Source organism: Caretta caretta, chromosome 9 (assembly GCF_965140235.1).
Source record: "Caretta caretta isolate rCarCar2 chromosome 9, rCarCar1.hap1, whole genome shotgun sequence".
Classification (NCBI taxonomy): Eukaryota; Metazoa; Chordata; order Testudines; family Cheloniidae; genus Caretta; species Caretta caretta.
In genome coordinates, this window is record NC_134214.1 from 58,359,772 (window position 1) to 58,372,406 (window position 12,635).

Consider the following 12,635-nt stretch of genomic DNA (forward strand, 5'->3'; position numbering starts at 1 on the left):
ACGTCCCTCGATCTGCTCGCTATGCCCCTACTTATACATCCCAAAATGCCATTGGCCTTCTTGGCAACAAGGGCACACTGCTGACTCATATCCAGCTTCTCGTCCACTGTCACCCCTAGGTCCTTTTCCGCAGAACTGCTGCCTAGCCATTCGGTCCCTAGTCTGTAGCGGTGCATTGGATTCTTCCATCCTAAGTGCAGGACCCTGCACTTATCCTTATTGAACCTCATCAGATTTCTTTTGGCCCAATCCTCCAATTTGTCTAGGTCCTTCTGTATCCTATCCCTCCCCTCCAGCGTATCTACCACTCTTCCCAGTTTAGTATCAAGTGGCAAATGACGTGCTTCTTGGTCCCCCCCCCTCTTTTTCTCCAGGACGCAGAAGAAGTGGAAGCTGCGATCCATCTCCCAAAAGAGGCGGATGCGGGATCAAACAAAGGCACCCTGGGCCCGATGGTCCTCCAGGGCCCAGAGCTCCTCCCACTTCTCCCGGCAGCCAGACACCTCTCCAGCTCTAAGACCTCTCATTCCAACTGCTCCATCGTCGCATCCCTACGTCAGCTGGCGCCCCAGGTATAGTCGCGGCAGAAGAGCAGGGCGCGCACCTTCCCCACGTCCCACCACTGCCGCGCTGAGGGAAAAGCCTTTGCCAAGCCAGCCAGAACTCCCAGAAGGATGCCACAAAGCCCACATCCACCAGCAAGCTGTTATTAAAATGCCAATAGGCCGGCCCTGGCCTCGCTGAACTGAGAGAGGCCGTCACAGTCACCAAATGGTGATCAGAGAACAGGGCTGGCTGGATGCCGGAGGTGTGGGCCCATGCCAGATGGAAATGTGAGAAATAAATTTGGTTCAACTGGGAGTGGCGTGACCAATCATCCTCCACCTAGACATAGGTGAAGGTGGTATTGCCTTCTGGGTGGTGGCCGTGCCAGACGTCCACCACGGAGTGATGGTCCACGATCTCCCTGAGGACGCCCACAGCGGCCTGAGAACTCTCGATCCCTGAGTGGTCCTGCTCCTCCAGGGTGGTGTTAAAGTCCCCGCCCAGGACCAGGCACTCACGAGGATCCAAAGAGCCGAAAAAAGTGGACGCCTGCTGATAAAAGCGCAACCGCTCTGGGCCCGATGTCGGGGCCTAAACATTGATGGGGTTGACCACTAGCCCCTCCATACGAACACGAGGTGCAGCAGGCGGCCCGGCACAGCCTCGGTTACCTCCAGCACCTCAGGCCGTAGGTTGGGGGAGAACAGGGTCGCCACTCCAGCCGTACGAACTGTGAGGTGGCTAAAATAGACCTTGTCCCTCCACTCCAGCTGCCAACTTGCATCGGCAACTGGATCCCTATGGGTCTCCAGCAGGAAAATCACAGAGTACCCCCCATCCCGAAGGAAGGAGAGCACCTGGCACCTGTGGAGACCCATCCTACAGCACTGGGTGTTTAATGTTGCGAAGATGATCGGTGCCATGAGGAGGGCTGGGGCGGATCCTTACTGGCAGGGATGCTCACGGCCCCCATTGGGCCGCACAGCAAACTGTGACCTACCCCGTAGGTGAGCAAAGAGTCACGGAAGCCACAGGCCTGCTGTTAGGCCGAAGCTGCCTGCCTCCTGGTCCCTTTACCCTCCCCCAGAATCGCCCTTATGGCCTGGAGGATTTGATAAAAGTCCCCACAAAGCTGGAGAGCGAGCTGCACCTTGTTCCGGGACCCATGGGTGTCCTGGAGAAACTCTCGCAGCTCCTCTTGCAGCCTATCTGTGTGTGTGGGGGGGGAGTTACAATCCCCTGGCCATCCTCTAGTGGGGCCCCTGTCGAAGCCCTGTGGCCTACCGAGACAGGCAGGCAGGGGGCGGACCCTGGCGTGGCACCCGATGTGCTGGTGCCATGCAGCCCACCTCAGACCCCGGCTCAGTATGGGACGGCGGAGGGAAAATAGCAGCCCCTAGGGGTTTGGGACAGGGGAACACGAAGGCCGCTCCCTGGGGATCATCATCTGGGAAGGGGAAGGGGATAGCTCCAGGGGTGGCAGCAGCAGCAGCATGGGAGGTGGAGGGGAGGGGAGGGGAGGGAGGGTGCCAGGGTTGGCATCAGGGGCAGGGCAGAAGTCAGGAGTAGGGTCGGGGAGAGGGCCGGAAGTAGGATCGTGGGCCCCAGCAGCCGAGCCACTGGGGGGCGGCACCCCTTGGACAGGCTCAGGGGTCCATGGAGTGGGAAGGGGACCCTCAATGATACCGGGCTTGCGCTCCAAGGCAGGTGTGGCCACAGCATTGATAGGTGGGGAAGCAGCAATGGGGCCTCCACCCGGGAAGGAGGTCGGCTGCTCCGCATCAACGAGGGATGCCCCTGGTGACTCAGGTCCTGGTCGTGTGGCACTGGCTGTCGCCTCAATAAGCTCGGCGGCCTTTAGCGGGGGGCCATCCGTGGCAGGGCTAGTGGAAGAGTCCTGGGGTTCCTCAGAGGCAGGAGCAGAAGCAATGGTTAGGGGGATTGAGCATGGGGAAAGGGGGGCTGGGGTGAGGTCACCCAGATCGAGGCCCGCTGGCAGAGGGTCATCCTCCCCCTGAGTGACTGGAGGAGGTGCCACGAGGGCCCAAGCGGGAGCAGTGGTGGGCTGGGAAGGAGGAGGCGTGGCTCTGGGTGCCAGGCAACCAGGGGCACCGGTGGTGACAGGGCCGGCACCCTCTGGGGCTTGGGGGTCCCAGACACTCCTCCATGCTGGGCCAAGGGGCAGTCCCTCTGGACATGTCACATCGCCCAGCAGAGGTAGCACCGGGCCTCCCCCGTAGAATAATACACCCGGTAGCGGGTCCCCTGGTAGGGGACCAGGAAAGACCTCTCGAGTGCCTCTCCGTCATGCACTGCCAGCGGCAGTTGAAGCTGCCCCTGCTGGCGGAATGAGATGAGATGACGTGATGGAGGGCGGGTTCTTTTCAGCCCAGCAGGAGAGGGCTCACAACAGAGAGGGGTTTCCCCAGAGCAGAGAGGGCGGGTAGCAGGGCAGCATTGGGAATGAAGGGAGGGATGGAGGTCAGGACCAGTTGGATGCCCAAGTCTTCCAGCGGCTCCAGGGGGACGAACACGCTCCCCACCGCCAAGCCCTTTTCTACCACCTCCTGGGTGGCGGCCTCCGACACCAGGAAGAAGACTACCTTTCCATACATTTTGGAGGCCACCATGATGGCCATGGGCCCCACCACCCTCGCCAACACCCGCACGTATGTCTCCACATGGGGTGAGGAGGGCACCAGGAGGCAACAGATGCTGTGCTTCCTGATGAAGGTGGGAAGGGGCCCCGGCCACCAGAGATGGAAGCGGAGGCGGGGGGAGTGGCTGGGGGAGGTGACATAGCGGCGGGCGGGGGGGGGGGTCGCCACCACCTGAGCGTACGCCCCAGGGGCCAGGAGAGGGGCACCCACAAAACTGGTGGAGGGAGCAACGGGGAGGGATGCCGCAGTTGGTGGCAGGGCCACAGTAGAGGGGGCAGCCCCTACCATGGAGGGCTTTGCCTTTTTGGCTTGGCACTTACCCTTCTTTTTTCCTGGCCTTTCCCGCTGGCTGGGGGCCCCCCCGCCAGAGTCAGAGTGGGTGAGGGATGCAGCAGCAGTGTAGTCTACCCCATTGCCCGCCACTGCCAGTGCCCCACTGGGGGCGGTAGCAGCTGGTTTGGCAGCGGCGGTTGAGGTGGGAGCCACAGGGGATGATAGGGGGGCAGGTGGAGGAGGGGCAGTGGGGGCTGCCTGAGGGTTCCCACCCACCTTGTCCCCAGCCATAATGAGCACGGATGGAGGACAGACACCAGAGGGGGTGGGAGGGAAGGGGGAAACAGGGCGACCACTCCTCCCCGCTAGGCTGCAGGCAGGGGAGGAGGGCAGCGGGAGGGGAAGGCTGGATGGGGGGGTGTTATCAAGGACTTGGGGGGTTCAGTCACTGACACAGGATGGGATTCCGGTTCCTCTAGCTGCACTAGGGGAGGGGGAGATTATACTAGCATTGGGGGAGTGCAGTGACACAGGGGTTCAAACGAAACAGGGGAGGGGCACAAGGGCATAGGAAGGGGGCATGGGTGCACGAAGCAAGGGGCTAATGAGGGCAGGGGAATCGCGGTGGGCGGGGGGGAACAACCAGGCTGGACGCAGGACAGAGAAACCAAGGGGCTAGCTTCAGAGGCTGGGGCGGGGCAAACAGGTAAACAAACTGCAGAGGGAAAAGGGTGGGACAGGCAAACAAAGGAAAGCTGCTGAGGGGCTGGGGCAAAAGGAGGGGAGCAAAGGGCTGCAAGGGGAGAGGGGGAGACAGCTGCAGGGATGGGGAGGTTTCAGTCCAAGTGGAGGGACACGTGCACCCATGTGAGCTTGCAAAAAAAGTCGTTTGCTGGCTGCTGCAGGCTTAAATGGTGGAAACAGGGCATGGAAAGCCAAGTAAGCAGCTGAGTCCCAGAGGCAGGAGCTAAGGCAGATGGTAAGCAGCCAGTGGGGGTGGTGGAGGGGACACAGGTGGACCAGGGGGCAGGCTCCACACCACACCCCCTGTGTTCCCACAAACACAGTCAAGACCCCCACCACAAAAGCACAGTTCGAAAGTTACTCAGTCCGTAGAAGGCCCCCTCCACAATGGTCTGCAGAGGCTCTGCGCACTCCCCCAGCAGCAGATGGTCCTCTTCTTCCTTCTTCTTGAGGCTCCAGCAGCTCCCTGGCAGCAACAGCAGCTCCAGCAGGCAGTCTGGTGGCCAGGCAGGAAGGACCCCTCATAGGTGGTGGTGGTAGTGGTGGTATCCACAGCAGCAGTAGCAATGGCTGGGGCTGGGGTCCCTCACTCCCCTCCCCTGGGGTGTGGGCCAGCAGGCCCCCCTCAAGGGGCTGCAGCAGGAGTAGCAACAACTGGGGCGGTGGTCTAGCAGCCAGGTAGCAGAGAAGGGTGGGGGGTTGTCTGGCCCAGCCAGGGGAGTAGCTGGAGCAGGAGCAGCACCAGCAGCAGCAGCAGCAGCAGCGAGAGCCAGGGCCTAGCAGCACCAGCAGGACTTACTGGAAAACCCAGGAGATGGGCAGGCGCAAGCCCACCCACTTCTAAAGGCCCCTCCCCCAGCCTAGCGAGAGGATTGGACCCAGGAACAAAATGAATATGGGGACAACTAATGTAAAACAGGGATCAGTATGATGGTCACAGGTTCAAAACAAGGGTGCTGGAAGGGGACATCGAGCAGAGGACCCCGGACAGCGCCCACTGCTCCTCAAAGGTTTCTAGGGAGCCAGCAGATGCTGCCCATTTGAACTCTGCCTGGAGACAGGAGACCAGGGAGGAATGGAAATAGGCCCCACAGTTGCAGAGCACCCCCTCATCCAACATCTTCCTCCTGGTGTTACAGATGGTGACTTTAGCTAGAGCCAGGAGGATGCTGACGAGGAGGTCTCGCGACTTTCTGGGGCCTCAGATAGGGTGTGCGAAAATGAACAGGTGTGGGGAAAAGTGCAGCCAGAACTTCAACAAGAGGTTCTGGAGGAGCTGGAATAGGGGCTGCAACCTGGCGCATTTGAGGTAAGCGTATGCCAGGTTCTCCCTCACACCGCAGAAGGGGCAGGCCTCGGGTATGGGGGTGAACCGTGACAGATACATGCCTGTGCTCATGGCTCCGTGAAGGAGCCACCAACCGATGTCCCCGGCGAACCTTCGGACCAAGGTGGAATAAAGGCTGGCCTACAGGGGCTCCTCACTCTCCACAGGTTGTAAATAGTCCCACCACTTGGTATCGGGGAGGAAAAGCAATGTGTGGAGCACAAGTGTGTACAGTTGGTCCCTGGACACAGTTTGGAAGCGAAACAGCTGCAGGGTGTGCAGCCGGCTCACAGTATGGGAGCGGGAAGCCGGGGCAGCTTGCAGAACAGGGGCCCGGTAAAAAGGTCCAGAGGGCCCGTGGTGAGGGATGGGTGGGGAGTGCCCTCTCGCAGGGCCCAGCCTAGGAAGATGAGAGAAAGGGGGCGACAAGGCAGAGCCCACCTCCTGGAGTACGCGCAGGGGGCTTGGAAGGGTAGAGAGCCCCATGCGCCGACCGAGCACACGGGGATCCACCCAGTCGCCCCTGTTGTAGTCCAGGAGATCTCCGACCCTGGTAATTTCTGCCAGGACCAACCTCCGGTGCACCGAGGGAGACTCCGCCACCTGCACACGTAGATTGGGGTTGTGTAGCAGGGTCTCTGCGAAGAGGTCCGCCCCCTCGGTGACCACAACGGATCTGGTCACTGAAAGGAGCTTCCAAGTCTGAAGGAGGTCCTGGTAGAAGACCAGCCCCTGGCCCAATGCAAGGCCAAGTCCAAGAGTGCAGGGAGTGCACCCATGAGCACTTGTGAGGCTCACTCTAGTCCTTGCTTGTTCGCTGCTAGGTACTGTCCCAGATGGTGGTAAGGGGAGGAGCAAATGGTCCCATCGAGGGGCAAGCAGCAGGTGTCTGTGGTTAGCTTGGTTGGTGGAGCGGGGGGAGGTAGTGGTGGTGGTGGAAATGTGTGGAGGGGGGCAGCTGGGCTAGGGGGAGTGCTCCACACCCTTCCCCAGTCCCCCACAGCAGCAAAGGCTACCACCACCCCAGCAGCACAGGTGTTAGAGTCACTCCGTCCAATAATGCCAACCAATCCCATCCACAGTGTCCCACAGCAGTCTTCCTCCTCCTCGATGAGGCATTTGGCTCAGGAGCAGCAGGCAGCAGCAGCAAGCAGGCAGCAGCCAGCCAGGTGAGGACCCAGGCAAGAAAGGTGGAAGTGGTGGCAGTAGTCGCGTTGTTTGGGTCCTCGGTTCTCCCTCCGGAGGGATGGGGGTGGGGGCGGCAGGCCGGCAAGGTCCCCCTTCCCCACACAGCCGCAGTTCTCCAGAGAGGGGAGCGCCCACCAGCCAGCCAGCCAGCAGTAGTCCTTCAGGAAGGGGGAGAGCTCCAGCCAGCAGGGTAGCCAGAGCAGACTGACCAGTCCCTGTAGTGATGTGAGGGGGCTCCCGCCACAGCAGCAGCAGCTTCCCTCCAAGCCAGAGGGCTATAGTAAAGGAGTGGGAGACAGAGATAGTAGCCACAGGCTAAACAAATCCCTGTTAACAGGATAAGCAAGTGGCAGCTGCTCCAGGTCAATTAAGACACCTGGGGCCAATTAAGATCCTTCCAGAAAGCAGGGACGACAGCTAGGTTGATTGGGACACCTGAAACCAATTGGGGCTGGCTGAAACTAGTTAAAAGCCTCCCAGTTAGTCAGGTGAGCCAGGAGCTGTAGGAGGAAGCCATGCTGCTGGAGAAATGGAGCAGTACAAACCCTATCAGGCATAAGGAAGGAGGCCCTGAGGTAAGGGTGACATAGATATTGAGGGAGTGGGGGCTGCTGTGGGGAAGTGGCCCAGGGAATCGTATTTGTCCTGTTTCCAAAAAGTCAGCTACCAAGAGCTGCTATTATCAGGGTCCCTGGGCTGGAGCCTGGAGTAAAGGCCAGGACCGGGCTCTCCTCCTCCCCCCCCCCCCCCCGACTAATCACTGAGACTAAGAGACAACAGAGACTGTGCGAAGGAGGATAGCTTCTCCTCACCTCCCTTGCTGGCTTATGATGAAAATGGCTCAGTAGGCTGTGACCCTTCTCTCTAGAGAGAGAAGGGCTACATGGAGGGTCACAGTGAGCCTCTGAGGCTAGCGTAATCCACCAGGAAACACAGGACCCATTGAGACAAGGTCGGAGCTTCGTCACAGTACTTTTTCAGTTGTCTTAACAAACACTACTTGTCCTCTTCACTTAAGGATTTGGTATAGACGCCTTTGTTAGTCCACTTCTGGACTGAAGTCTTTGCTTCTTCCAGTACTTTTCCAATGAATATCTCTCCGATTGAGATATGTAGCTTCTATTGCTGTTGTAGCAGATGCCTGGATGGCATTGTTTAATGACCCAAGTGGTTTCAACAGTAGACTTACAAGCGAGACAGTGGCAATAGTCTTCTCTGAACATAGTAGCAAAAATAATCCACCAGCCTCACTACTTAGCTCCAACCCATCTTGGTAGATACTTTCCAAAGTCAGTAATAACGGCTTGAGTAATTTTAAGACAACAGCAAAGGACTGCTCATGAGAAAACCAGAGGGTTTTCCCAGGTTGGACTAACTTGAACTTCAGTCCCAGTGTATCTTCTATATTTTCCATGATATTCAGTCTTTTTGGACTCTTGCTGAAAAAAGAATATAATGAAGACATTAAATTTACAGCTTTTTAAATGTATTTTGAAGAGTCTGCAGCTTGTACAAGCACTCGTTGAAGTAGATGGCCTCTGCAGTGTGTATAGGAGAGATTAGGGTTACACTTTTCTCTGAGCAAAGCTTTTATTCCACCATGTCTTCCAGAGAAGTTTGCAGCTCCATCAAATGCACAAGCAGCCATTTGTTTGGGGTCCAATTGACAAGCATTTAACTCTTCTAAGATGTGGGTTGTCACAGATGCAGCCGATGTGTCTTCTATAACTTGAATATCTAGAAATGCATCTACTGGCCTACCACTGACATCAAGATAACGTACACAATGACTTAATACTTGATGCTCATTTGCATCGGCGCATTCATCAGCCATATATGCAAATTTTTTGAATGTGGTGAGAGAGTTCTTCACTTATTCAACTGTTGAGTCTTTCACTCTTGCACCACATGCTTCCAGCCAGTCAATTGAGTTTCTTGCAGAAAGATAGTGAGCATTTGCTGGTCTTGTTCAGAACCAGTGTTCAACTTCAGGATGAACAAGTGACAATGCACTTAACATTGGCCTCCAGTTTGTAGTGTGTGGTATCTCTTCTTAAATAGAAAGTATGATGCCACAGCCATGTTTGTTCGCATGAACTGTGTTGTGTCTCCAGCATTCTTAACAGCCTCATTAACACTCACCGGTGTTGTCCTTGGTCAGTGGAGACTCAGAGTTCAGAGGTGCTTTCACATGAGTTCACATCCCAGGTGGGGGGCAAGAAAGCACCTTGCTCGTTCCTCCAGCTGCTCACTGTTCGCTCTGGCCACTGTTGTTCATTGTGCCACCGTTCACTCCATTGCTCTGTTGCCAATGGCCCTGTGCTGTCACCTTCTGCTGACACCTACCACTGTGACCTCTGCGAGTTGATCTCTTGAGGTTCCACCCAGCTCTCAGTGATTTCAGCTGAGCTCTCAGTGGGGGAACCTCGCTGCTAGTGCAGACTGGGCCATCTCTTCCACAGAAACCCTGTCCCACAGCAGGTCTAAGCACTTTGACCTGATTATCAGTGATTTCAGCTGTAGTGGTCACTTAACAAAACAAAAGATTTCAGAGTAACAGCCACGTTAGTCTGTATTCGCAAAAAGAAAAGGAGTACTTGTGGCACCTTAGAGACTAACCAATTTATTTGAGCATAAGCTTTCGTGAGCTACAGCTCACTTCATCGGATGCATACTGTGGAAAGTGTAGAAGATCTTTTTATACACACAAAGCATGAAAAAATACCTTCCCCCACCCCACTCTCCTGCTGGTAATAACTTATCTAAAGTGATCACTCTCCTTACAATGTGTACGATAATCAAGTTGGGCCATTTCCAGCACAAATTCAGGTTTTCTCCCCCACCCCCCCCCACAAACCCATTCTCCTGTTGGTAATAACTTATCTAAAGTGATCGCTCTCCTTACAATGTGTATGATAATCAAGTTGGGCCATTTCCAGCACAAATTCAGGTTTTCTCTCCCCTCCCCCCCACAAACCCACTCTCCTGTTGGTAATAGCTTATCTAAAGTGACCACTCTCCTTACAATGTGTATGATAATCAAGGTGGGCCATTTCCAGCACAAATCCAGGGTTTAACAAGAACGTCTGAGGAGGGGGGATGGGTAGGAAAAAACAAGGGGAAATAGGTTACCTTCCATAATGACTTAGCCACTCCCAGTCTTTATTCAAACCTAAGTTAATTGTATCCAATTTGCAAATGAATTCCAATTCAACAGTCTCTCCCTGGAGTCTGGATTTGAAGTTTTTTTGTTGTAATATCGCAACTTTCATGTCTGTAATCGTGTGACCATAGAGATTGAAGTGTTCTCCGACTGGTTTATGAATGTTATAATTCTTGACATCTGATTTGTGACCGTTTATTCTTTTACGTACAGACTGTCCAGTTTGACCAATGTACATGGCAGAGGGGCATTGCTGGCACGTGATGGCATATATCACATTGGTGGATGTGCAGGTGAACGAGCCTCTGATAGTGGGCTTCTTGTTTATTAGCAATGTAGTGTCCAGGAAGTGGATCTCTTGTGTGGACTGGACCAGGCTGAGGTTGATGGTGGGATGGAAATTGTTGAAATCATGGAAAAGAAGCCCTTGAGGGATTCCACCAGGACACTACAGTGCTAATAAACGATGGTCACATAAACACCACCCTATACCAGAAACCTACTGACCGCTATTCCTACCTACATGCCTCCAGCTTTCACCCTGACCACACCACACAATCCATTGTCTACAGCCAAGCTCTGCGATACAACCGCATTTGCTCCAACCCCTCAGACAGAGACAAACACCTACAAGATCTCTATCAAGCATTCTTACAACTACAATACCCACCTGTGGAAGTGAAGAAGCAGATTGATAGAGCCAGAAGAGTTCCCAGAAGTCACCTACTACAGGACAGGCCTAACAAAGAAAATAACAGAACGCCACTAGCCATCACCTTCAGCCCCCAACTAAAACCCTTCCAACACATTATTAAGGATCTACAACCTATCCTGAAGGATGACCCAACACTCTCACAAATCTTGGGAGGCAGGCCAGTCCTTGCCTACAGACAGCCCCCCAACCTGAAGCAAATACTCACCAGCAACCACATACCACACAACAGAACCACTAACCCAGGAACCTATCCTTGCAACAAAGCCCGTTGCCAACTGTGCCCACATATCTATTCAGGGGACACCATCACAGGGACTAATAACATCAGCCACACTATCAGAGGCTCGTTCACCCGCACATCCACCAATGTGATATATGCCATCATGTGCCAGCAATGCCCCTCTGCCATGTACTTTGGTCAAACTGGACAGTCTGTACGTAAAAGAATAAACGGTCACAAATCAGATGTCAAGAATTATAACATTCATAAACCAGTCGGAGAACACTTCAATCTCTATGGTCACACGATTACAGACATGAAAGTTGCGATATTACAACAAAAAAACTTCAAATCCAGACTTTAGGGAGAGACTGTTGAATTGGAATTCATTTGCAAATTGGATACAATTAACTTAGGCTTGAATAGAGACTGGGAGTGGCTAAGTCATTACGCAAGGTAACCTATTTCCCCTTGTTTTTTCCTACCCATCCCCCCTCCTCAGACGTTCTTGTTAAACCCTGGATTTGTGCTGGAAATGGCCCACCTTGATTATCATACACATTGTAAGGAGAGTGGTCACTTTAGATAAGCTATTACCAGCAGGAGAGTGGTCACTTTAGATAAGTTATTACCAGCAGGAGAGTGGGGTGGGGGGAGGTATTTTTTCATGCTTTGTGTGTATAAAAAGATCTTCTACACTTTCCACAGTATGCATCCGATGAAGTGAGCTGTAGCTCACGAAAACTCATGCTCAAATAAATTGGTTAGTCTCTAAGGTGCTACAAGTACTCCTTTTCTTTTTAGCAAAACAAAAGACTCTCTATGGAACCTAATCAGCTCTGTCTTTAAACAGTGGAGAGGGGCAGGTCAAATAGTACTTGTGACTCAGGCAGACCATCAAGCAAAACACCTGTCCCCACCCTCTCTCTTGATGCCCTCAATTAGCAGAGGCTAAGTACAATTCTACTGCCCTTTACTCAGACACTAAGAATAACAACATTTCATTTTGCCCCCCCCCCCATCGCGTGCGCACACACACACATTCAAGTGATTTGTAACCCAACCCCAGCCAAAATCTATCACTTGGGCAACACAGCTCTGTTTGCTGGATACCTAGGTAGATTAGGTGTGAATGTAAATACAATCTGGTCCTGAAGCCTTCCACCCCCCCACCCCAGCCTCCAGCTCATCACAAGCTGTCAGGGAGAGCTCATTTAGACTTTGCTTATAAATCATAATTTGAAATTATTAGGTTAGCCAACATCACTGAAATGAATGCACTGACATTGTCATAAAAAACAGCTGTATAAGGAAGCTAGTCTATGTTCATACTTTTAAAATCTATTATACTTTTTCAGGTACACATATTTTATAATATATTTTATATGCTTTTAAAGTGTGTATTAATGTTTCAATTTCATTTCAAATTTCCAAACAATCACTAAATTAGCAACACTGCATGTAACTAGTTCACAACACTTAGGGGGGGTGTTGGGGAAATTCGGGGGGGGGGCGTGTACACCCCTAGGTGGGGTGTAGGGAGATCCCTGGCCGGGGCTCTGAAATGACAAGCCCAGGGGTGCTGGGGCTCAGCCTGGCAAGCCCTGCCACAAATTCAGCACTGCCCAGAGAGATTCTAATCTAAGTGTAGGAGGCGACACAACAGGTAGGTGTGTGTGTGTTGTGGGGGGGTACATGGAACGAGACAACGCGGGTGGGGGACAGGGTGGCAATAGCAGCTTCGGGGAGGAGGAGGCCCCCAGGAGAAGGGGCGGGCTGGGTGCGGGCGGCTCTAGGAC